This window comes from Hemitrygon akajei, chromosome 13 (genome assembly GCF_048418815.1).
Source record: "Hemitrygon akajei chromosome 13, sHemAka1.3, whole genome shotgun sequence".
In the NCBI taxonomy this organism is placed as follows: Eukaryota; Metazoa; Chordata; class Chondrichthyes; order Myliobatiformes; family Dasyatidae; genus Hemitrygon; species Hemitrygon akajei.
Genome location: NC_133136.1, coordinates 79,853,879 through 79,881,159, shown reverse-complemented (window position 1 = coordinate 79,881,159; position 27,281 = coordinate 79,853,879). Strand labels below are relative to the sequence as shown.

The following is a 27,281-nucleotide window of genomic DNA, read 5'->3' as shown; positions in this document are numbered from 1 at the left end:
AGAGATTTAATTAGATCTTGATTATGTAATCATATTGCCAAAATTTTAAACTTTACAACCTTTGGAATAAAGTAACGAAGGATGCAGGATTTCCTGAAGTTAAAGCAAACATTTTTTAATGAAAGAAATAATTATGTTGTTTGTTGGCTCCACTTTGCAAAACAGCTTTGCATACATGAGGAACTACAACTTTATGTGACTGATGCACCATCAATAACTCTCGGAGACAGGAGGTGAACGATAGGCTTTTATTAGCAGCAAGAGACCACCACACAACATCTCGGAGACTGAGGGAGGAGCAGTGCCTCCAATCGTCTTTATACAGGGGTCTGTGGGAGGAGCCACAGGAGCAGTCAGCAGAGGGGCGTGTACAGACAGGTATACATAGTTTACCACATTCACCCCCCCTTTGTTTTAAAAGAGAGTCCCCACGGGGCGAAGTTTCTTACAAGTATATTTACAAGTCTATCAGGCGGTCGAGTCTGTCGCTGCGATCTACGTAGCACCGGCTGTGATTGTACGAGTGCCGGTGGTGATTGCACTGGTGACAGTGGTTGTGCTGGCTCCGGCCTGACTTGAGGTGCCAGCCCGTTAGGCGTCAGTAATCCCGCATGCGTGTGCGTGGCGCCCAGTATGGGAGTGTCGTGAGGAGTCCGTGTAGGGCTTGGTGTGTGCGGTGTCTCGTGGGTATATACATCGGTGGGTACAGGGTTCATAGTTACCATGGAGTGTTCGGGGTAGTGGTCTGCTGCTCCTGCGGGCGCCAGGTTGCGGACGGAGACCGTGTCCTCCCGCCCATCAGGTAAGACCACGTAGGCATACTGGGGGTTCGCATGTAGAAGGTGAACTCTCTCAACCAGCGGGGAGTACTTATTGCTCCTCGCATGTTTCCGGAGCAGCACTGGCCCTGGGGACGTCAGCCAAGCCAGTAGGGTGGTCCCAGTGGCAGACTTCCTGGGAAAAGAAAAGAGTCGCTCATGAGGGGTGGCATTGGTGGACGTGTATAACGGAGTGGATGGAGTGGAGTGCCTCGGGGAGGACCTCCTGCCATCGAGAGACCGGCAATCCCTTTGACCTAAGGGCTAAGAGTGTGGCCTTCCACACAGTGGCATTCTACCACTCCACCTGTCCATTTCCCCGGGGATTATAGCTCGTGGTCCTACTAGTAGCAATGCCCCTAGCCAGCAGGTACTGGCGCAGCTCGTCACTCTTAAAGGAGGACCCTCTATCACTGTGGATATAGCAGGGATATCCGAACAGAGTGAAGAGCTGGCGCAGGGCTTTTATGACGGACGTGGCAGTGGTATCGGGGCAGGGGATGGCAAAGGGGAACCATGAGTACTTGTTGATTATGTTAAGAAAGTACACATTGCGGTCGGTGGAGGGAAGGGGGCCCTTAAAGTCAACACTCAGTCGCTCAAAGGGGTGGGTGGCCTTGATAAGTTGTGCCTTTTCAGGACGGTAGAAGTGCGGTTTGCACTCAGCACAGACTTGGCAGTCCCTGGTCATTGTCCTGATTTCCTCAAGGGAGTAAGGCAGGTTCCAGGCTTTCACAAAATGGTAAAATCGGGTGACCCCCGGATGGCAAAGATCTGCATGGAAGGCATATAGCCGGTCGAGCTGCGTGCTGGCACACGCTCCCCGGGATAGGTCATTAGGGGGCTCATTGAGCCTTCCAGGCCGGTACAGGATATCATAGTTGTAGGTGGAGAGTTCGATTCTCCACCTCAAAATTTTATCAGTTTTGATTTTGCCCCGCTGTTGGTTGCTAAACATGAATGCAACTGAGCGCTGGTCAGTCAGCAAGGTGAACCTTTTGCCGGCGAGATAGTGCCTCCAGTGCCTAATAGCTTCCACTATGGCCTGGGCTTCTTTCTCCACCGCGGAGTGCCGAATTTCAGGGCCTTGAAGGGTACGAGAGAAGAATGCTACTGGCCCTCCTGCCTGATTGAGGGTAGCAGCCAGTGCGAAGTCGGAGGTGTTACTCTCTACTTGGAAGGGAATGGTCTCGTCCACCGCATGCATCGTTGCTTTGGCAATGTCCCCTTTAATGCGGCTGAAGGCCGAGCGGGCCTCGGCTGAGAGGGGAGATGCGGTGGACTTGACCGGGGGCAGGCCTTGTCTGCGTAGTGAGGGACCCATTGGGCATAATAGGAAAAGAAGCCCAGGTACTGTTTGAGGGCTCTGAGGGTGGTGGGAAGAGGGAGTTCCAACAGGGGGCACATACGGTCGGGGTCAGGGCCAATGACCCTGTTCTCCACGACATACCCAAGGATAGCAAGTCGGGTGGTTCCAAACACACACTTGTCCCTGTTATAGGTAAGGTTAAGAGCTTTGGCCGCTTGGAAAAATCGTTGGAGGTTGGTGTTGTGATCCTGCCAGTCATGACCGCAGATGGTGATGTTATCCAGGTAGGGAAATGTGGCCTTCAGTTGGCACTGGTCCACCATCCAGTCCATTTCCCTCTGGAAGACAGAGACACCATTCGTGACACCGAAGGGGACGTGCAGGAAGTGATAGAGCCTGCCGCCCGCCTCGAAGGCGGTGTAGGGGCAGTCCTCCAGGCGGATGGGGAGCTGATGGTAAGTGGATTTCAGGTCTATGGTCGAGTATACCTTGTACTGAGCTATCTGATTGACCATATCCGCGATGCGGGGTAGGGGGTACGCGTCAAGCTGCGTGAACCTATTGATGGTCTGGCTATAGTCTACGACCATCCTATTTTTCTGCCTGGTCCGAACAATAACCACCTGGGCCCTCCAAGGACTTGTGCTTGGCTCAATGATCCCCTCACTGAGCAGCCGCTGCACCTCCGACTTAATGAAGGCCCTGTCCCCCGCGCTGTACCTCCTGCTTTCAGTTGCCACAGGTTTAGTCGGGGGTCAGGTTGGCGAACAGCGGTGGGGGAGGGATCTTGAGGGTGGAGAGGCTGCAAGTGGTGTCAGTAGCGCGGCCGTTGGCATGGTGTTGGGTGGGATGTGCGTGTCGATGTGTGTGTGTGGTCAGTAGCGGGGTATATGACGAAGTCCCACAAAACTGAGGATTTCTGACAGTGATTGGTGGGAGGGGCCCGTCATACTCCATTGTCACACTTTTCAGGTGGCTCTGGAAGTTGAGCCCCAATAGCACAGGTGCACACAGTTGAGGCATGACCAGTAACGCAAAATCCCGATATTCTGTGCCCTGCACCACTAGTGTCACTACACAATCCCCCTGGATGTCCGTGGAATGCGATCCGGAAGCCATGGTGACCTTCTGGCTTACCGGCCGTGTCACGAGTCCGCAGCGTTGCACCGTGTCCGGGTGAATAAAACTCTCAGTGCTGCCCATGTCAAACAGGCAGCTAGTCCTGTGCCCCTCCACCAGGATGTCCATCATTGACCTTGCGAGCTGGTGTGGGGCGCTCTGGTCGAGGGTTACGGAGACCAGAGTTGAATCGCCGTCTTGGTGCCCGGTAAGCACCCGTGAGTCGGAGGCAGGGCGAGGTGGCACCGGCCAAGATGGCCGCCCCCATGTCTCGCATGAGGCGGGCAGGCAAGATGGTGGCCCCCATGCCTCGCACGAGGCGGGCAGGCAAGATGGCGGCGACCAAGGTGGCGGCCCCCATGCCTCACACGCAGGGCTGCCCGACCCCGCTTGTGGTTTAGACTTACAGACCTTGGCGAAATGGCCCTTCTTCCTGCAGCTGGAGCAGGTAGCTTCTCGGGCCGGGCAGCGTTTTCGGGGGTGCTTTTCGAGTCCGCAGAAGTAACACTGAGCGGACTTGTGACTGGTAGCAGCCGTGGTCGACTCGCCAGCGGGTTGCAGGGACTTCACGGATTTGCAACTGGCAGCAGCTGAGGTCGATTTGCCGGCGGGTTGTGGGGTCTGCAGCTCACTTACCCTCGCAGGGATGACAGTGAAACAACAATGGGAGGTATTTCTGGGAATAATTCAGAAGGTGTAGGATCAGTTCATTCCAAGGGGGAAGAAAGATTCTTAGGGGAGTAGGGGGTGACTGTAGCTGACAAGGGAAGTCAAGGACAGTATAAAAATAAAAGAGAAGAAGTATAACATAGCAAAGATGAGTGAGAAGCCATAGGACTGAGAAACTTTTAAAGAGCAACAGAAGATTACTAAAAAGGCAATACGGGGAGAAAAGATGAGGTACGAAGGCAAGCTAGCCAAGAATACAAAGGAGGATAGTAAAAGCTTCTTTAGGTATGTGAAGAGGAAAAAATTAGTTAAGACCAAAGTTGGGCCCTTGAAGGCAGAAACGGGTGAATTTATTATGGGAAACAAGGAAATAGCAGATGCGTTGAACAGGTACTTTGGATCTGTCTTCACTAGGGAGGACACAGACAATCTCCCAGATGTAATAGTGGCCAGAGGACCTAGGGCAATAGAGGAACTGAAGGAAATTCACATTAGGCAGAAAATGGTGTTGGGTAGACTGATGGGACTGAAGGCTGAAAAATCCCTAGGCCCTGATGGTCTGCATCCCAGGGTACTTAAGGAGGTGGCTCTAGAAATCGTGGACGCATTGGTAATCATTTTCCAATGTTCTATAGATTCAGGATCAGTTCCTGAGGATTGGAGGATAGCTAATGTTATCCCACTTTTTAAGAAAGGAGGGAGAGAGAAAACAGGGAATTATAGACCAGTTAGCCTGACATCGGTGCTGGGGAAGATGCTGGAGTTAATTATAAAAGATGAAATAACGGCACATTTGGATAGCAGTAACAGGATCGGTCTGAGTCAGCATGGATTTACGAAGGGGAAATCACGCTTGACTAATCTGGAATTTTTTGAGGATGTAACTATGAAAATGGACAAGGGAGAGCCAGTGGATGTAGTGTACCTGGACTTTCAGAAAGCCTTTGATAAAGTCCCACATAGGAGATTAGTGGGCAAAATTAAAGCACGTGGTATTGGGGGTAGGGTACTCACATGGATTAAAAATTGGTTGGCTGACAGGAAACAAAGAGTAGGGATTAACGGGTCCTTTTCAGAATGGCAGGCTGTGACCAGTGGGGTACCGCAAGTCTTGGTGCTGGGACCGCAGCTATTTACAATATACATTAATGATTTAGAGGAAGGGATTAAAAGTAACATTAGCAAATTTTCAGATGACACAAAGCTGGGTGGCAGTGTAAAATATGAGGAGGATGTTAGGAGAATGCAGGGTGATTAAACAGGTTGGGTGAGTGGGCAGATGCATAGCAGATGCAGTTTAATGTGGATAAATGTGAGGTTATCCACTTTGGTGACAAGAACAGGAAGGCAGATTACTATCTGAATGGTGTCAAGTTAGGAAAAGGGGAAGTACAACGAGATCTAAGTGTCTTTGTTCATCAGTCACTGAAAGTAAGCATACAGGTACAGCAGGCAGTGAAGAAAGCTAATGGAATGTTGGCCTTTATAACAAGGGGAATTGAGTATAGGAGCAAAGAGGTCCTTCTGCAGTTGTACAGGGCCCTGGTGAGACCACACCTGGAGTATTGTGTTCAGTTTTGGTCTCCAAATTTGAGGAAGGACATTCTTGCTATTGAGGGAGTGCAGCGTAGGTTCACAAGGTTAATTCCCGGAATGATGGGACTGTCATATGTTGAAAGATTGGAGCGACTGGGCTTGTATACACTGGAATTTAGAAGGATGAGAGCGGATCTGATTGAAACATATAAGATTATTAAGGGATTGGACACGCTAGAGGCAGGCAAAATGTTCCCGATGTTGGGGGAGTCCAGAATCAAAGGCCACAGTTTAAGAATAAGGGGTAGGCCATTTAGGACAGAGTTGAGTAAAAACTTTTTCACCCAGAGAGTTGTGGATCTATGGAATGCTCTGCCTCAGAAGGCAGTGGAGGCCAATTCTCTGGATGCTTTCAAGAAAGAGTTAGATAGAGCTATTAAAGATAGTGGAGTCAAGGGATATGGGGAGAAGGCAGGAATGGGGTACTGATTGTGAAATTTTGCAAGAATCCCTTTGGTTCTTGCACAGGTAGATTCCAAGAAGCTAATTTTTTGTGCTCACTAACGTGCATAAAAACTAAAAACTAATGCCAGGGGAACAGCCCTTAGCCACAAATAAGTGATTTGAAAGAACAAAGGTAGAAAATCATAGGAAACATAACTTTATGTAAGCTACATTTGTCTGTATGTTAAAAGTGTTGATGATTTGTGCTGAATTATTACCATAGAACAGTTTTTAGACCAATCAATAAAATATGTAATGTGACATATGTCTTCGAAACTATTGCAGCTGTTTTAAGAAAAATCAGCATATCGGAGGGAGGTTGAAAAACTTGCTGAGTGGTGTCATAACAACAACCTCTCACTCAATGTCAGTAAGACCAAGAAGCTGGTTATTGACTTCAAGCGGAAGAATAGAGAGGTCCATGAGCCAGTTCTCAGCAGGGGGTCAGAGGTGGAGATGGTCAGCAGCTTTAGCTCAGAGGATCTGCCCTGCCCTCAGCACACAAGTGCAATAATGAAGAAAGCATGGCAGCATCTCTACTTCCTCAGAAGTTTGTGAAGATTCAGCATGACATCTAAAACTTACCAGTTAGAATGGGGATGGTGGTGTAACTCCCCTGTTAGTTCAGTTTGGTGACTAAATGGCTAAGACTATTTTTAGGCACTTACTGTACATTGCTGTACATTCTGATTACACATGACTACCTAGCCAAACACACAAGTAGTCACATTATCAAGCTCATCACCAACACTGATGAAACAGCCTGCAGAGAGGAGGTGGAAAAGCTGGAGGTCTGGTGCCAGGCAAATTACACCTTCCTCAATGTCAGCAAGACAAAGAAGATGGCTGTTGACTTCAGGTGAACCCACACTACTCAACACCCTCTTTACATTGGTGGCACAGCAGTGGAAACTGAGAGCAGTTTCAAACTCCTTGGAGTCCACATCTTGCACATTCTCTCATGGTCCCAGAACATATCCTGCACACTCGGGAAAGCTCACCAATTCTGAGGAGGCTAAATGGAGTTGGACAATGCACATCTATACTCACGTCCTTCTACAGAGATGCCATAGAGAGCATCCTTGCACGCTGCATCACTGCATGGTACCAATGCAGCACTGTGCTGGACAGGAAGGCTCCACAATCGGTAGCCAAAGCTGCCCAATGCATCACCAGCACCAGCCTAGCCACCATCGAGAAAGGTGGGGGAAGGGGCCTGTAATGTCATGAAGGATCCCACCCACCCTGCTCATGGACTACATAGCATCCATGCCAGGACCACCAGACTCAAAACCAGTTACTTCCCCAAGGAGTGAGGCTGATCAACATCTCCACTCACTAACCCACACCCACCACCACTACTTTATCATTTCCTGTCAGTCACTGTCGCATGCAGACACTCCTGTACCTAACATCACTTTATAGAGATAAAATCAATCTATGTATACAAGCTATCTTATATATTTATATTTATTGTATTTTTAATTATTATCATGTTATTTATCTTATTGTGTTTTTTTGTGCTGCATTGGACCTGAAGTAACAATTATTTTGTTCTCCTTTACACTTGCATACAGGAAATGATATTAAACAATCTTGAATAATCTTTTTATAACTATACTCCACTCACTGTGTTTTTTGAAAGAAATTATACTGCTTTTAAAGGAGAAATTGCAGCAACACCTCAGCCACTATTACCTTTAGCACTGGTGCCCCACAAGTCTGCCCCAGTCTGTTCCCTGTACACTCAAAATGGTGGCCAGATTCTGCTCTAACTCCATCTACAAGTTTGCAAATGATACCACTGTAGAAGGCTGGATCTCAAACAACGATGAATAGGAGTACAGGAAGAAGATAGAGAACCCAGAGACATTGTGTCAGCAGAGCAAAAGAGCAAGAAAGGGGGCGGTGCAAATATTTCTGCTTACACTAATGGTGCTGAGGTTGAGAAGGTTGAGAACTCCAAGTTCCTGGGAATGAACACCACCAATACCCTGTCTTGGTTCAAGCACATTGACACCATGAGTTAGAGGGCTTCCCAGCACCTCAACCTCCTCAGGAGACTGACGAAATTTGGCGTGGCCCTTTGACCCTCACCAGTGTTTAAGCGTGCACCATAGAAAGTATAATGGCTTGGTATGGCAACTTGGGGGAACCACGGTGGTGTAGCAGTTAGCACGACACTATTACAGCTTGGGGGCTTCAGAATTCAGAGTGCAATACTGGCATTCTCTGTAAGGAGTTTGTATGTCCTCCCCGTGAATGTCAGAGTTTCCTTGGGGTGTTCTAGTTTTCTCACTCAGTCCAAGGACGTACTGGTCATAAGGTTAATCGGTCATTGCAAATATTTTTGTAATTAGGCTCGAGTTAAATAGGTGGGTTGCTGGGCAACACAACTTGTTTGGCCAGAAATGCTTGCTCCACACTGTGTCTCTAAGTAAACCGCTCTGCCCATGACCACAATAAACTGCAGAGAGTTGTCACGGAAGCTCAGCCTATCACAGAAATGAGTGTTCCTTTCATGGAGTCTGTCTCCACTTCTCATTGCCTCAGTGAAATAGTTAGCATAATCAAACCTGGGCATTCTCTCTTCTCCACCACTGTGTCCTCCACCCTCGAAGATACAAAAACCTGAAAGCATGTACCACCAGGCTCAAGGACAGCTTCTGTCTCACCATTATAAGATTATTGAACAGTTCCCTAGTTTGAAAGGATGGATTCTTGACCTCATAATCTACTTCATTCTGACCTTGCACCTTATTGTCTACATACACTGAATTTTCTCTGTAACTCTAATACTTTATTCTACACTCTGTTATTGTTTTACCTTGTTCCAACTCAATGTAATATTATAATAAATTGACTTGTACGAGCAGTATGTAAGACAAGCTTTTCACTGTATCGGAAAACATGAAAATAATAAGCTAATTTAACAATTTATTTTAATTTATTTTCCAATGAATATCTAGCATTAAGTGTAGTTTATTTTCTTTATTTTTGTATTGAATGTAATGAATGCATATTATCAAAATAAATGTTTACAGGCTGCCAGGTTCAAAGGAGGGAAAAAATCATACATGTAAACCAAGATGATAATTGAAAAAAGTTCAGAGATTCATTTCATAAAAATTCCTAACGTGGAAATGACTACTGTGCTGTCTTACTTTTTGGCAACTACAATTAGGTTGAGTTTAGGGTAATTTTGAAAGCAATATTCCATTACTCATCCAGAAGACAGAGGAGCGGAATTGAGTCTGTTTTCCCATTCCAACAAGGCTGATTGATTATCCTTTTCAACCCCATTCTCCTGCCTTCACCCTGTAACTTTTGATGCCCTGATTAATCAAGAACCTATTAAACTCAGCTTCAAAAATTCTCAATGACCTGGCCTCCACAGCTGTCTATGGCAATGAATTCCACTGACTCATCATCCTCTAGCTGAAGAAATATTTCCTTATCTCGGTTCTAAATGGATATCCCTCAGACTGGAGGCTGTTCCCTCTGGTCCAAACTCCCCCAGTATATGAAACATCCATATTCACATTGTCTAGGCCTCTCAATATTGGATAGCTTTCAAAGAGAATCCCTCCCCCCCCCCCACCCTCATTCTTCTATACTACTGTGAGTACTGGCCAAGAGCTATCAGGCACTCCTTATATGTTAACCCGCCCTTTCATTCCTGGAATCATTCTCATGAACATCCTCTGACTCTCTCCAATGCCAGCATACCTTTTCTTAGATAGGGGATCAGAACAGCTCAGAATACTTTAAGTGCCGTCTGACCAATGCCTCAGCATTACATCCTTGCTTTAGTTTTCTCTAAATGAATGCTGACATTACGTTTTCCTTCCTTACCACTGACTGAGCTTACAAATTAACCTTTAGGGATTCCTGCATGAGGACTCCCTAGTTCCTTTACACCTCTGATTTCTGAATTTTCTCCCCTTTTACAAAATAGACCACACCTTCATTCCTTCTGCCAAAGTGCATGACCATGCACTTCCCTGCATTATATTCCATCTGCCACTTATTTGCCCATTTTGGCAATCAGTCTAATTCTTTCTGTAGACACCCTGCTTCCTCAACACTACCTGCTTCTCAACCAATCTTCGTATTGTCCCCAAACTTGGCCACAAAATCATCAACTCCATCACACGTGAATGACATATAATGAGGAAAGAAATCATCTCAACACTGACCTCTGTGGCACATCACTACTCACTGGCAGCCAACCAGAAAAGGCTCCTCTTTTTCCCACTTATTGCCTCCTGCCAATCGGCCAATGAGCAGCCTCGATACTAGTACTTTTCCTGTAAAAGCATGTACTGTTTTCTTGTTAAGAAGCCTTATGTGCAGCATCTTTTCAAAGGCCTTCTGAAAATCCAAATACTGTAAACAACATCCTCTGATTCTCCTTTGCCTATCATGCCTGTTATTTCCTCAAAGAATTCCAACAGGTTTGTCAGGCAAGGTTTCTCCTTGAGAAAACCATGCTGAAGTTGATCTATTTTATCATGAGCCTTCAAGTACCTTGAAACCTCATCCTTGATAATGGACTCCAACATCTTTCTAACCTCTGAAGTCAGGCTAACTGGCCTATTATTTCCTTTTTTCTGCATCCCTCCCTTCTTACAGAGTGGGGTGACATTTGTGATTTTCCAGTCCTCTGGAACCATTCCAGAACCTAGCGATTCATGAAAGATCATTAGCAATGCTTCTACAATATTTTCAGTGCCTCTTTCAGAACCCTGGGATGTCATCCTTTTGGTTCAACGTTCAGATATTTCAGTTTCCCAAGCACTTTCTTCTTATTTATAGCAATGATATTCACTTCTGCCCCCTGACACTTCTGCATTTCTGGCACTTTGTTACTGTCTTCCTCAGTGAAGACTGACACAAAGTACTTATTAAGTTCTTCTGCCATTTCTTTGTTCCCCATTACTTCCGCACCGGCATAATTTTCCAGCAGTCTGATATCCACTCTTCTCTCTCTTTTATTCTTCACATATCTGAAAAAAACTTCTTGTGTCCTCTTTTATATTATTGGCTAGCTTGCCTTCATATTTCGTTCTTTCTCTCTTTATGCTTTTTTAGTTGCCTTCAGTTGGTTTTTAAAAGCCTCCTAATCCCCCATCATCGCACTAATATTTGCAATATTATATGCCCTCTCTTTTGCTTTTATGCTGTTTTTAACTTCCCTTGTCAACTATGGTTGCTCTACCCTCATTTTAGAATACTTGTTAATCTTTTGGGATGGATCTATTCTACACCTTCTGAATTGCCCCTGAAACACCATCCATTGCGGTTCTGCCATCATCCCTGCAAGTGTCCCCTTCCAATCAACCTTGGCCAACTCCTCTCTCATGCCTCTGTAATTCCCTTTACTTCACTGCAACATTGATACATCTGACTTTATCTTCTCCCTCTCAAACTGCAGGATGAATTCTATCATATTATGGTGCAGTGTGAACTCTTTCTGAAGGTCTCCCAGTGTTCCCACATCACTTACAAAGAAAATACCACTATGTCAGAACCCATTCTCTGGGCAGTAGATACGTATTAAAAGAAAAAAAACAACTTATAAGAAACTTGCTTATTTTGAACCTCCACCTGTCCTTGTCCAAGACTGCTCTTGCCGAAGCCTGTTGAGCCAACGCCTGACCACTCTAACACTGGCCCACTCCAAAAAAGGCCGCTCATATAATGGTCTCTCCTGTTACACCTCCCTTCTTTTTATTAGCCCTGTGCTGATTGCAGCCTGCTGAAAAGTGCCGAAAGCAGCAAAGCTCTTTTAAACCTTATGTTGTGTCACCAACAAACAACCTGTGCTTATTGTAGCCAGACGAAAATAACTGATATGTTTTTATAACCATGCCATTCGATAAGGAATTTATCACTTTCACAATAAGGATAATCCTTTTTAAATTTAGATCAATTATAATACATAACCATTGGGAAGACTAAAATGAAGCTTTGAGATATTTCTAGTGAAATATATGCAACATATAAATTTCTTTATTACATTCCACTAGCAATTCTAAAAGAGCAAGAATGGAGCTGGAATTTCAGCTGTCTTATGCAGTACTTCCTATCAGGCAGACAGCAGCTTAGGTCGTTTGACAAGCTTGCTGGAGTTCTTTGAGGATATAGTGCGTGCAGTGGATTCAGGGGTTTGTTACGGTTGTCATAGTAGGCGTGTTGGGGGATTAGTGGGGATGAGCTCCCACTACCTTTTAAGTGCTCCTAATGGTGTGCATCTGAAATAGCATCTGACAATAAGTCCACATGTGGCTTAGCTATGAAGCACAGTGGACCAGTTTCTACTTACAGGAGAAGGGACAAGGGTAGGTTACAGGTGCCTTAAAACTACCGTAGATTCCGGATTTTAAGCCGCTACTTTTTTCCCACATTTTGAACAGCTTTGAACTTTGCGGCCTATAATCCGAAGCGGCTAATGCATGGTTTTTTTTCATGCCGCCTCGTAAACATTTTGCCTCATAACAGTAGACCAATAAAATTGATGAGTAGTTCACAGAGGTCCAATGAAATTGTACGATAAATCAAGCGCACTTTCACAATTAAATTATTGTAAATCAGTCATTTGTACTCACCCTCATCAACATGGAAAACACTCGAAGCATTGTGCTGCCTACTTAGTTTAAACTATATTTGTTTTCTGTACTACATCGTGGGATGCTATGACGTCACACCCGGTTTCGCGGTGTCTTGTGGGAAAATGCCGGTTTGCGATAAACGGAAAGGAGGGGGGAGCGCATTACGCGAGCGGCTTTGGATCTGAGCGAACGCTGCTTTTAAATGCCGTTTGCGATAAACGGAAAGGAGGGGGGGAGCGCATTACGCGAGCGGCTTTGGATCTGAGCGAACGCTGCTTTTAAGTTAAAGGTGATCAATAACTTTTCCTGGTAGGCTGCAATATATATATTTTTTTACCAGTCGTTAGGAGATATTGGAATGTTGTTCAGTAAAGAAGTATACGCAACGTATATTTAAAAGTAGCCGCGTACGGGCACGGTTCGAAAAAAAGCATTTGCAATATGTATTTGTTTTTGTTACCATATGGATTTAATTAAAAGTTAAAAAAATCCTCACGTGTAATATCTTTCTGTGTAAATATCTCATATTACAACGTGGGACACCTGCGGCCAAAAATCCGGTGCGGCCTAAAATCCGATGCGGCCTTTACAATTAAAAAATTGATTTTATTTCTAAAATTAGAGCCAGCGGCTTTTAATCAGGTGCGCTCTGTAGTCCGGAATCTACGGTAGTTGTTTTGTCATCCATGGCTGGCAGTTCACTTAGGAGAAGGAAAACTTCTGTTGCCTTATGTCTATACCTGTTGTGCATTTTAATTTCAGCTATGTTTGAATAATGTTGTTAACATATTGTTTGAATAAGAATTCTTTGTTATTTACATAATGCATTGCGAGTTATCTGTAAAAGTAAGTAAATTGCATATGTCATACGCGCGCACCTCATTTAAAGTAAACACAAGGTTAGAAACAAAAGAAAGTCTGCAGATGCTGGAAATCCAAAGCAATACACCCAAAATGCTGGAGGAAGTCAGCAGGCCAGGCAGCATCTATGGAAAAAAGTAAACAGTCAACGTTTTGGGCTGAGACCCTTCTTCAGGACTGACAATTCTGAGGAAAGGTTTTGGTCTGAAACGTTTGAAGAAATTAAAAGGGTTAAAGAGTAATTTTGATGTTGCTGACACACCAGAGGATGTGGTGTTAATTATACACTGTTTTCTGAACATACTAGATATTGTTCTCGAAATTGCTAGACCAAGGTTTAAATAAAGAACTGCCTGATGAGACAGTGTCCTATCGTAGGTTCTTAGAAGTAAACGGGAACTATCAATGCTAAGCAGGTTCTTAGAACAATGATTCACTAAATGATTAATTACCTTATAAGTACCTTATGTTCCTGTTGCTGGGCAAGTAAAGAAGAAATTGCACAATTGTTTAACAGGTGTACACGACTACCTGTGTATAAACGAGCCATGCTTGTACAAGTAATTGGAGACTCCTATGCAGACTCCAAGAGAGTGCTGAAGGAAGGTTCTCCCTAGTAGAGAGCTACTAATAAAAAAGCTTTTGCTTTATCTTCCGTAGTACTGTGTGTTCTTGCATCAGGTAATGAGTAATAATCAGAAGTAAGGTTTGACAATTTGGTGAGCCAGCCAGGAGTCCAAGACTCATAAGACAGCATCAGCGATCGGCTCAGTGGCAATGACCTGAGAACGATGGGCCTAAAAGGTAAGATTGACCCAGATGAGGAGTATGGCTATGATGACCCCTTCGGTCCTGGCCTGGGGGCAGGTGTGTTCCCCAACCGCATCATCCCTAACCCTCATGGAGATGCCCAGAACACTAACACTATGGTTTATACCCCATGGAAAGCTCATGAAATGTGCATGATTATGAGCAAGGCGCCTAACCGTAAGACAAATCCTGATGATTTTATAGACTATATAATAAGCACTATTCAAGTGTATCAGACTACTCCCCAAGATCTTTTCAGTCTATGCTCTATGGCCCTCATTCAGGATGAACGGACTAAATGGTATGAGGGACTAGACAATCACAATAATTGGCAGGCATTTTCGGCAGTGAACCAAGACCCACGGCAACAGGTGGACAAAATTAAATGAGCCCTTAAGACAACCCTTCAGCAGCCTGTTGACATGAGCAAAGTCTTAGAATGTAGACCCAAGGAAATGGAAGACGGTACTGACTTTTGGGACCGTTTCTGCTCCACCTATGCAACCTATGCTGGTAATGCCTCACCTCAGTTTAATGCTATTCTCTTGCAATGTCTCCCTGAGAATATCGCAACTGCCATCAGGACCAACAATATGGTCAGATAATTCCCGACTCCAGATGAAGCAAGCGCTCATATACTATTGGAACCCAATTAAAGAATCCAAACCCACCAAGGTAAAGTGTGAGATGGTCCAGCGACCACATCAGCCTCCCCGCTGGAAACCTGACAATACGGGATACCAGGTGGAATCCCAGTATTGCGTCCTTGGATGTGTGGACCAATCAGGCGATGAGTACGCAGTCCACCCTAATGGACCCAGGGCACCACTATATGGGCCACCTTATGCTCCAAGTCCTCAGCCCCGTGGTGGTCGAAGACCTCCACTCCCCCATCCTTCCAACCCGGCCCCATTCAGTGTACGGTTGACAGGATGCTTTCACCGTGGTGCCGCGGACCATTGGAGAAAGGATTGCGCCTACGGCTTAAACAATCCACCAGGAAGGGCAGAACATCCAGGCAGGCGACATTCTTTTAACACGGATACCCTTAAGGAAGGTAATGGATGAGGCCACAACAGTCTCCATTCTGTACTCCATGAACCATTGTCCACCAGCCTCTGTGCCTCTGGTTGGAAAGTATATTGCACCAAGGAAGGGCCATGCTGCTCAGAGGAAGTGTGAAAGTGATGAAAGCAGTGGTCCAGCTATAACAGCTTTTGTAGGGAACATATCTTAGTAGGCTTATGATATGTTAATTCAGCAGTTACTTGTGAAATGTGGCTTGGTTTTAAGCTGGGAGAGAGTTCAAGGAGCTTCAGGAAAGTTGCAAGCATTCAGCTTTTGTGAGTATGAAGAACCAGAACCTACTCTGCCTACATTAAATTTATTGTGTAAACTTGAAGTGGGAGACAAAAACACACACAAAATGCTGGTGGAACACAGCAGGCCAGGCAGCATCTATAGGGAGAAGCACTGTCGACATTTCGGACCGAGACCCTTCGTCAGGACTAACTGAAAGGAATGGTACTAAGAGATTTGAAAGTAGTGGGGGGAGGGGGAAATGCAAAATGATAGGAGAAGACCGGAGGGGGTGGGATGAAGCTAAGAGCTGGAAAGGTGATTGGCGAAAGTGATACAGAGCTGGAGAAGGGAAAGGATCATGGGACAGGAGGCCTCAGGAGAAAGAAAGGAGGTGGGGGGGAGCACCAGAGGGAGATGGAGAGCAGGCAAACAACTAAATATGTCAGGGATGGGGTGAGAAGGGGAGGAGGGGCATTAACAGAAGTTAGAGGTCAATGTTCATGCCATCAGGTTGGAGGTCTCGGCCCGAAAAGTCAACAGCACTTCTCCCTATAGATGCTGCCTGGCCTGCTGTGTTCCACCAGCATTTTGTGTGTTTTGTTGTTTGAATTTCCAGCATCTGCAGATTTCCTCGTGGGAGACAAAAAGCTGCTTGCAAAAGTAGATGCAAAGACCAAGGCCCAGCTGGATGAATGAAAGGCCAAAAAGTGAAGAGTCAATAGAGAAACAAAAATGGACGATTCGTCAGATGATATTGTGGATGAAGACAACCAAGTGGAGAGATCAGATTGTTAAGGGAGCAATAGAAGGATTAATAAGAGAATACTCAGTGAACTAAATGCACCTTCCCAAGATCAAGATGCACTAACTAGAAGAAAAAGGAAGGTGAAGAAAGGTGTCCAGAACAGTCAAAACCACTTCCTGCAGTCTCAGAAGTAACTACAACTATCACAGAGGAGGTCCCAGAACCTGACACTGTTTTCACAGCCACAAGTCTCACCTATATATATCTATATAATTTGAGATGCATTCTGTATTGAGTTGGAGTTTGTAGATAAGCAGGGAGGTGTGTAATTATTTCAGTAATATCTGAGTAATATTGTAAATACGTTGTTTGATTAAGCATTCTTTTTTTGTTTACATAATGCATTGGGGATTATTTGTGAAAGTACATAAATGGCATATGTCTTCACACCACACATCATATGCACGCCCTTCATTTAAAGTAAACATGAAACTAGACTCGCATTTTGGACTTTCCGTCTTTTCCTTTAATTTGTGTTTATGTTTTGGAGTTACAAAAGGTAACAATACCCACTCAACGGGAAGGCTTCGGGAGTAAACACAGTAGGAAAAATCCTAAGCTGGAGTCTCAAAGGCAGATGGGCAACTCCTGTGATCTTGCTGATGCCATGCTGTATTGATCTTTGCCATTCCTTTGGATTCATTAGCTGTGTGGAGAGTTGGAGCTTGCTGCATGGGCAACAACTTGCTCTCCATATTGTACTGGCCTGGGTTGCATATTGGCTTGTGTATTGACTTGTGTAGACAGCTAGGACTCAACATCTTTGATCAACCCCAACCAATGGAAGGCCTCCTCCAGTGGATAGAGAGAAACAGGTGGATGTTGTATACTTGGATTTTCAGAAGATGTTTGATAAGGTGCTCCATAAAAAACTTATCCATAATATTAGGATGCATGGCTTTGATGGTAATGTATTAGCATAGATGGATGGTTAGTTATCCAATAGAAGGTAAAAAGTTAAGATAAATGGGTGTTTCTCTGGGTGGCAATCAATGCTGAGCAGAGTTCTGCAGGGTTTGATGTTAGGCTGCAACTGTTCAAAATATTCATTAAAGCTTTGGAAGAGAGAACCAAATGCAGCATAGCTAAGTTTGCTAATGACACTAAATTTATTTATTTTTAAAAAAAATATATTGGACTACAGGGTGAAATAGTCCCTTCTGACCCTTTGAGCCATGCCACCCAGCAATCCTCCAACTTAATGTTGGACAAATGACAGACAATTTACAATGATCAATTAACCTACCAACTGGTTTACATCTTTGGACTGTAGGAGGAAACTGGAATACTTCAAGGAAATGGCGGGACTGTCATATGTTAAAAGATTGGAGCGACTGGGCTTGTATACACTGGAATTTAGAAGGATGAGGGGGGATCTGATTGAAACATATAAGATTATTAAGGGATTGGACACGCTGGAGGCAGGAAGCATGTTCCCGCTGATGGGTGAGTCCAGAACTAGAGGCCACAGTTTAAGAATAAGGGGTAGGCCATTTAGAACAGAGATGCGGAAAAACTTTTTCACCCAGAGAGTGGTGGATATGTGGAATGCTCTGCCCCAGAAGGCAGTGGAGGCCAAGTCTCTGGATGCATTCAAGAGAGAGTTAGATAGAGCTCTTATAGATAGCGGGGTCAAGGGATATGGGGAGAAGGCAGGAACGGGGTACTGATTGTGTATGATCAGCCATGATCACAGTGAATGGTGGTGCTGGCTAGAAGGGCCGAATGGCCTACTCCTGCACCTACTGTCTATTGTCTATTGAAACCCATACAGTCACAGGGAGAATGTACAACCTTCTTGCAGGCAGTGGCGGGAATTGAACCCAGGTGACCTGTACTGTAAAGTGTTGTGTCAATCACTATGCCATTGCTCAGCCAGTAGTGGAAATTTAGTAGGAAAGCAATCTCTGTAGAGGCTGCATAGAGTCAGCCAGAGATATATAGCTAGATTAAGGGGACTGGAAAAATTATGGCAGATGGAGCATCATGTTGTCAAATGCGAAGTGCACTTTAGAAGAAAAAGTAAATGTTTATTATTTCAATGATAAAAAGAATTTGCAGCATGCTGTTATGCAGGAGTACTTGGGAGCGCATGTTCACGAAATGTAAAAGATTGGTTTGCAGGTGCAGCAGGTAATCAAGAAGCCAGATGGAATGTTGGCCTTCATTGCTAGAGTGATTGAATTTAAGAGTTGGGAGGTTGTACTGCAACTCTACGGCATTACTAATAGGGCTGCATCTGGAGTACTGTGTGCAGTTCTGGGGTAGATAAGTTAGAGGTTGGAAAGTTGTTTCAGATGTTAGTTGAGACTAGGACTAAGGGATATAGCCTCAAGGTTTTGGGGAGTTGATTTACGACAGAGATTTGCTTTTCGCAGAGAGAAGTGAATCTGAGGAATTCTCTGCCCAGGGAAGCAGTGAAAGTTACCTCATTAAATGTACTTCAGACACAGTTCGATAGATGTCTGCATAGTAGAGGAATGAAGGGTTATGAGGAAAAGGCAGGTAGGTGGAGCTGAGCTGGCAGCCAGATCAGCCGTGAACTTATTCAATGGCGAAGCAGGCTCAATAGGCAAGATGAAGAACACTTGTTCCTAATTCTGATACATCATTATAGGAAACTCCATCTGGTCTGTGTATGTGCTTGAAAAAAGAAGAAGTGTTCAATGAGCTAATTTGAAATCATGACGTGGATCTTATATGTAATGTATAGGGATGAGAAGACAGAAATGTGCATGATCCACAAGACTGCCCTCTGCTCTCTGTGAAGTCTGCTATTTGATATGTGAGCCCGTCCATAGGTGAATTTAAGCTCCTTCTAATTCAGTCAGTGATATATAAAGCCTCTGCTTGACCAAGTTTTCAATGTATTGTTTGAGCGATGCCATCAATTTATTTGTCGGGCATTTTAAAGTGAGAGACTATAGATTACCATACAAGCTAAAAGAAAATAATTAATGCAAAAAGGAAAATGAATGAAGATATCTTTAGTGTTTAAATTCTATTGATGAATGATGGTAAATTCCATTCCCCGTTAGCAACACATTGGAAGTGTGTCAGTTATTTCCAGATATTCAGTATCACATAGACATTTTATGTGTAAATATTAATTTTAAATCATTGGAGGTGGTAAATATACTGGAGAATACAATCATAGATCCCTGACTTATGGAAAGAAATAAGATATCTGAAGAAAACATTAAGATGTAACTGGGGTGGTATTTAATTTGCCACTTAGCAGACCAAGAGGTATCAAGAGAAACATTCCATTTATTCCATATCATCTTTGTTCTGATAAAATATCTATAGTCGTGGCATACTGTTTGAAGTGTCTTATTGAAATTTTGGCTTGAAAGGCTGTTCACTTGGGCACTCAGTGACATTTGTGATGCTTGTCAATGGAGATTCCTGTTGGGCAGGTGCAGGTGCATCATGCTCTGCTGGGGATACATGAGAAGGGAAGTGCTCCTGACAATTAGACTGAAAAGTCTTCACTGAAATATGCAGGCTGTAAAACAGGAAATGCAAGTTCTATATGAATCGTTATCTGGCAAGAGAAAGAGAATTGGGCCAAGCACTTGGGATAAAGGGAGAAGAATACAAGAAATAAACAGAGAAAAGAGAAGAAACAATTCTTTTAAGATCTGGGATTTTAGAAATGCAGTTTTACTTGCATTATGTTTGAAGTGAGAAGCCAGAACAGGATGGATTGACTCCTCTAATTTCTATTGCTGAAGTGGGCCCATGTCTTCTGTGTACATAGACCTATCTCCAAAAGCTCTCAGGAGGAAACGTAGAAGCCCTGGAGAAGCATAAAGCTAGCAGAAGCCATTGAAATAGCTTTAATTTCTTTATGGCCAATTATCTGTAGGGAAAGTGGGTTTCTCCTTGGAGTCGGGATTACTGTGTCCTTTCAATTTTGACACATAGGGAATATCCTTTGTTTTCTTTATAACTGATATTCATGCTGTTCAATACCAATCCATGACTTTACTACTGTAATTTTAAAAATATTTCATAGAATATTGCTTGTAAAAAAAAAGTGCATTGCATCTATAATGTGGCACATAGACGTTTCAAATATCCACATGAGTTCCCATTGTGGCTTAGCAACTGAAGGCATCACCAGTATAGCTTTGCATCCCCTGGGAGTAAGGTGATAGGCTTAATTTCCTTTTGGTACTGTTAGATTTTCCAAATGTTATGAGGATGGAGAAGGGGACAATTACTCCTGATTGCTGGGTAGGGTTTTTTGGTAGGTACTGTGAGTATTGATCATTTAGTTGTGGCTCCCTCTCCAATACCAACTCTCACAGTTTAGGGTTATAAAAATTGTTTACTAGGGTGTTATGCTAGATGATTGGTTATATTCTTGGAACTCAGAAAATTAGGAGAGGGTAGAAGGAAAGTGAGGTAACATAAGATTTGCCTCAGAGGGAGTGATTTCCAAGCATTGATATAATTTATTATATAATAAATGAGATTTGCAAATCACAGATTATGTTTGTGAAGAAGCTGTCATAACTGACAGACCTTTATTTAGGAAGATCTTCTATTTTCTTGAAAGAATCTGCCTTAATAAGACCTATGTGTATTTATTTTTTCAGTTGATTATGATCACTGGAATTAAGCCACAAAAATTGTAGACATTTAAATTTCAACTTCACACTTGCTCCTTATTACTCTAACTAATTCAGCAATTGCCGGATGTCTTTTTTCTCTCTCTATTTCAACAAATTAGGCTTATAAGTAGGTACAGGAGGGGAAAGGAGTGAGGTTGGGAAATAATTCATAATAAACCGGCTTATGATTAACAACGAAAGAAAATTTCCATGACAACCACAAATGATATTAGTATTATTAGCTGAATATCTGAATTAATTTGAATAGAATGGGGGAGGGGTGTGTCACTGCAATCCCTACACAAAACAAGAGTAAACTCTTATGCTATATGAAAATGAAACCTGTAATAAAATGACTCAATTTACATTTTCACAAAATTCTAGGGATTTTGTTTCTTACTATACTACATATGGAAGTTAGAAAGCAGGAAACATAAACACAGTAATTGTTCAGAATCTTTAACATATTTTAACATGTCTCAAATAAATTCAACTCTTCAGGCAAAATTAATCTTGCTAGCTCATCCCAAGAACAATTTGGTGTAAATTCCAGCTACATCAACACAAATATAGCATGTGGAAATATGATTTCTTCAAATGCAAATATATATAAAACGTGTAAAAGAGGTGAATTTAGTATACATTAAAATTGTGGATTTGTAAAGTCATATACAAAAACAAGTAGCATCTTTGAAAATACGATTTTTGAAAAGAGTATCTTCTCATTAAAAATTTGAACAATAAAACCATGCAGGTTTTGGAGAAATAGTTGAGAAAGTCAATTCTAACCACCAAGCCTTATCACAGTTGCATACAGCTCTGGCACATTATGTCTGTGACCTTGAAACATGCAAGTTGTAACGACAGCTTAAGGTTTGTATAATACATACTTTTGTTGTGGTCTGTCAATGTTTAGTTAGTGTGTTTTCAGACATTCAATCTTCTGCAGAAAGTACTTGAAAATCTTAAACTCTGTCATGCTGTGCTTAACATTTGACTGCAACTAATTATGCTGCCAATTAGCCAAAGAGTAATATAAATAAAAACAAGTAAACACTTACAGAGTTTTGAATGCCTTTAGGTTCTAATGCTACATATTGACTGTAGTCCAGAAACCAAAGTTACTTCATTGCCCGAACAATTAGAAGAGAGTTAACAATACGGCAGGAAGTGCTTTGATGTAATTCTCTGCTCAACTGCCATCATTTGGTAGACGTCCAAGATGAAATGTTTAACAGTCAGAATGAAAAATTTATGGTGTCTCATAATGCGACTCATTTGCATTATCAACAACCACCCTACCAATCTATATGTGTCTAGTTGACCTTTAATCATTTTAATGTTTTGACTTGTCTTTGCAGAGTAATTTATAATCACAAGTAACAAAATGCATGCTTATTGCGGATTCGCAGCTTCAACCATACAAGTAGAATATGATTTTCAGTGTGCGCACACCAAGGACATTGCCTTTTTTTTCACTTGATTGTGCTTTCACATGAATGTGCAGAAGTGCCTCTGGGCACTCTTTGTAATACATATGTATGGAAGTGTTTCCATTTCTTCAATATTGTAAAATAGTGAGTTGTTCTTTATTGCAGATTTTATGTCACATGTCACAGAAATAACCAACAAGCCAGTATTTCATTTGAATGCTCTCCTTTAACTCACAAACTTCCAATTAGCAGTTACCATATCTAAAGTGATTTAATCACCAATTAAACATAATGACCTTGGAGACTTGAACTGTAACTGTTTAAACACTCCTGGCAATGCACTGAGGTAGACAATTTACCACTGAAATATATTAGCACTGGCAGTAGGCCAGCACAGTGAAATGAGACTTTATATGCAGTAGCCAAGTATATATTTCTGTAAAATTATCTCCACAACGGATACTATCCGATCAGCTTGAGCAATGCCATATTCTCTGGACATGCCTCAACATGCATCTCGTCACTCTTTGGCTTACCTTAGCTGTTTTGTAACATTAACCTTAATCTAGCATGGTTTCAGTGTCAGTTTATAGTTCAGGCCTATTTCAAAGACAGAATCAAACTGGTATTGTTCAGTTATTTAAACATTTGAGGTAGTTAGTTTATAGTGAGAAGCGTGGAAGGTCAGAAGCAATAAAATACTTAAATGAAATCATCGAGCTGCAGCATTTTTATTTACACGTGAAATACAGCTTGTCCAGACATGTATTTACATCCTGTAGTTTTCTTTTGTAAAGGGTGTGTAAACCCGTTAGTGTTTGGTTCATTGACCCGGAATGGTCAAACAACCATTGTTTTTCTCAAATGTCTTTTCTATTGAGCTTTGCTCAGTTGGGTTCCCTAAACTGAATCCCTTGCTCTCATAAACTCACATGATATCACTATACTGGAGAAGGCCAATTTGACTGTGCAGTTTATCCATTCAGAAAGGCTCTTCATACTCTGCATCACAATGTTTAATCTTTTACTTTAGGATTCCGAGGCTTACCTTTACCCAGTGCATTCTATGTCTAGAACACTCGTGTGAAGAAGAGCTCTCCGATGATAGTCCTAAATTAAATTTTACCATTCAACCATGACTTTCCTTATTCTTCTCTTAAAAATTTCTTTTTGGGAGTATGGATTTATCTTTTCTTTTCTGGCTTTTGACGTGCATCATTACATCCACTGTTTATGTCATAGCGATTGGTTGCCTGTGCTATATGTACCTAATAAAGTGGCCACTGAGTGTATGTTCATTGTTTTCTGCCGCTGTAGCCCATCCACTTCAAGGTTTGATGTGTTGTGCATTCAGAGATGCTCTTCTGTACACCGCTGTTAAACGCATGGTTATCTGAGTTACTGTCGCCTTCCTGTCAGCTTGAACCAGTCTGGCCATTCTCCTCTGACCTCTCTCATTAACAAGGCGTTTTCACCCACAGAACTGTCGCTCACTAGATTTGTTTTTGTTTTTTTAGCACCATTCTCTGTAAACTCTAGAGACTGCTGTGTATGAAAATCCCAGGAGATCAGCAGTTTCTGAGATACTCAAACCACCCTATCTGGCACCAACTATCATTCCGTGGTCAAAGTAACTTCGATTACATTTATTCCCCATTCTGATGTTTCATGCTTTAATGCATTGAGTTGCTGCCACTTGATAGTCTGATTAGATATTTGTATTTATGAGCAGCAATTGTGGTACAAAATAAAGTGGTCACTGAGTGCGTATCTCCTTCTCTGTTTTCACAATATAAAGGTTCAGATTTCAGATAGGATGGTTTGAGTATCTCTGAAACAACTGATCTCCTAGGAATTTTATGCACAACAGTCTCTGGAGTTTACAGGGAATGGTGTGAAAAGCAAAAATAAACTCCAGTGAGCAGCAGTTCACTGCTTCATTTTAACTTCAGTGCTTCACCTTAACTCAGGACCTAACCACTGGGCATCAGCTTCAGCCTCTGATGCACCATCAATAACTCACGCCGAGACTTAGGAAGTGAGATATCGGCTTTTATTGACTGAAGGACAACACTACATCCTGGGGAAAATGAGGGAGAGCAGCAGGCCACAGTCGCCTTTATACAGGGGTCTGTGGGAGGAGCCACAGGGGTAGTCAGCAGGGTCTTGGGAGGAGCCACAGGAGCAGTCAGACAGGTATATCTAGTTCACCACATTCACCCCCCCTTTGTTTAAAAAAATTCCCAAGCATATTTACAGGTTAAGTCGATCAGGTGGTCGAATCGTTCGCTGCGATCTACGTAGCTCCGGCTGCAATTGCACAGGAGCCGGAGGTGATGACGGCACAGGTGCCGGAGGTGGTGTGTGCTCCGAAGGCGGAGAGTGGGTTAATTCTGTCCCAACAGGAGGTGTCAGGGACCCCTCGCGTGTGAGCGAGGGCCCTGGAACAGACGCATACGGAGTCTGTGTGGGGCACGGGGCGTGCGGAGTCACCTCGGGTACAGGGTGCATAGTTACCGTGGAGTGCTCGGGGTAGTGGTCTGCTGCTCCGGCGGGCGCCAGGTCGCGGACAGAGACCGTGTCCTCCCGCCCATCAGGCAAGACCACGTAGGCATACTGGGGATTAGCATGCAGGAGGTGAACCTTCTCGACCAGTGGTGAGTACTTATTACTCCTCGCATGTTTACGCAGCAGCACTGGCCCTGGGGACGTCAGCCAAATTGGCAGGGTGGTCCCAGTGACAGACTTCCTGGGAAAAGAGAATAAGCGTTCGTGAGGGGTGGCATTAGTGGACGTACACAACAGGGAGCGGATAGAGTGGAGTGCCTCAGGGAGGACCTCCTGCCATCGGGAGACCGGCAACCCTTGTGACTTAAGGGCTAAAAGTATGGCCTTCCACACTGTGGCATTCTCCCTCTCCACCTGGCCATTCCCCCGGGGATTATAACTCGTGGTGCGACTAGTAGCTATGCCCCTAGCAAGCAGGAACCGGCGCAACTCGTCACTCATAAAGGAGGACCCTCTATCACTGTGGACATAGCAGGGATATCCGAACAGTGTGAAGAGCTGGCGCAGGACTTTGATGACCGACGTGGTAGTAGTGTCGGGGCAGGGAACGGCAAAGGGGAATCGCGAGTACTCGTCAATAATACTGAGAAAGTAGACATTGCGGTCGGTGGAGGGAAGGGGGCCCTTAAAGTCAATACTCAGTCGCTCAAAAGGGCGGGTGGCCTTGACAAGCTGCGCAGTGTCAGGACGGTAGAAGTGCGGTTTGCACTCAGCGCAGATCTGGCAGTCCCTGGTCATCGTCCTGATGTCCTCCAGGGAGTACGGCAGGTTCCGGGCTTTAATGAAGTGATAAAACCGGGTGACCCCCGGGTGGCAAAGTTGGGCATGAAGGGCATACAGCTGGTCGAGCTGGGCACTAGCACACGGTCCCCGGGATAGGGCATCAGACGGTTCATTGAGCCTGCCAGGCCGGTACAGGATATCGTAAGTATAGGTGGAGAGTTCTATTCTCCATCGCAAAATTTTATCATTTTTGATTTTGCCCCGCTGTTGGCTGCTGAACATGAACGCAACCGAGCGCTGGTCGGTCAGCAAGGTGAACCTTCTGCTGGCGAGATAGTGCCTCCAGTGCCGAATAGCTTCCACTATGGCTTGGGCTTCTTTCTCCACCGTGGAGTGCCGAAGTTCAGAGCCTTGAAGGGTACGAGAAAAAAACGCCACTGGCCTGCCTTCTTGATTGAGGGTAGCAGCCAGCGCGACGTCAGAGGCGTCACTCTCTACTTGGAAGGGAATGGTCTCGTCTACCGCATGCATCGTTGCTTTGGCAATGTCCCCTTTAATGCAGCTGAAGGCCGCTCGGGCCTCGGCAGAGAGGGGAAAGGTGGTAGACTTGACCAGGGGGCGGGCCTTGTCTGCGTAATGGGGAACCCATTGGGCGTAATAGGAAAAAAAACCCAGGCACCGCCGGAGGGCCTTGAGAGTAGTGGGAAGAGGGAGTTCTAACAGGGGGCGCATACGGTCGGGGTCAGGGCCAATGACCCCGTTCTCCACGACATACCCAAGGATAGCGAGCCGTGTGGTTCTGAACACACACTTGTCCTTGTTATAAGTGAGGTTCAAAGCATCGGCCACCTGGAAAAAACGCTGGAGGTTGGCGTCATGGTCCGACCAGTCGCGACCACAGATGGTGATGTTATCTAGATAGGGAAATGTGGCCGTCAGTTTGTACTGGTCCACCATCCGGTCCATCTCCCTCTGGAAGACTGAGACCCCATTTGTGACACCAAATGGGACGCGCAGAAAGTGATAGAGCCTGCCACCCGCCTCGAAGGCGGTGTAGGGGCGGTCCTCTGGGCGGATGGGGAGCTGGTGATAAGCGGATTTCAGATCAATTGTCGAGTACACCTTGTACTGAGCTATCTGGTTGACCATATCCGCGATGCGGGGTAGGGGGTACGCGTCAAGCTGCGTGAATCTATTGATGGTCTGGCTGTAGTCCACAACCATCCTATTTTTCTGCCCAGTCCGAACAACGACCACCTGGGACCGCCATGGGCTTGTGCTTGGCTCAATGATCCCCTCCCTGAGCAGCCGCTGCACCTCTGAATGAATAAAGGCCCTGTCCCCCGCACTGTACCTCCTACTTTTAGTTGCCACAGGTTTACAGTCGGGGGTCAAGTTGGTGAACAGCGATGGGGGAGGGATCTTGAGGGTGGAGAGGTTGCAAATAGTGTCAGCAGCACAGCTATCGGCATGGTGCTGGGCGGGATGTGGGGTTCGGGGTGTATGTGCGTGTGGTAACGGAGTATATGGCGAAGTCCCACCAAACTGAGGATTCCTGACAGTGAGTGGTGGGAGGGGCCCGTCATAT

General features: G+C 44.4%; 1 long non-coding RNA gene across 1 annotated transcript; it reads right to left on the bottom strand.

The window, feature by feature from the left end:
• Positions 1-234: 234 nt before the first annotated feature.
• On the bottom strand, positions 235-22,153 carry LOC140737518 (uncharacterized). Its single transcript, XR_012101182.1, has 2 exons — positions 22,031-22,153; positions 235-954 (listed from the first exon to the last, which is right to left on the bottom strand). It is a non-coding gene; the product is annotated as an uncharacterized lncRNA (long non-coding RNA).
• Positions 22,154-27,281: the final 5,128 nt, after the last annotated feature.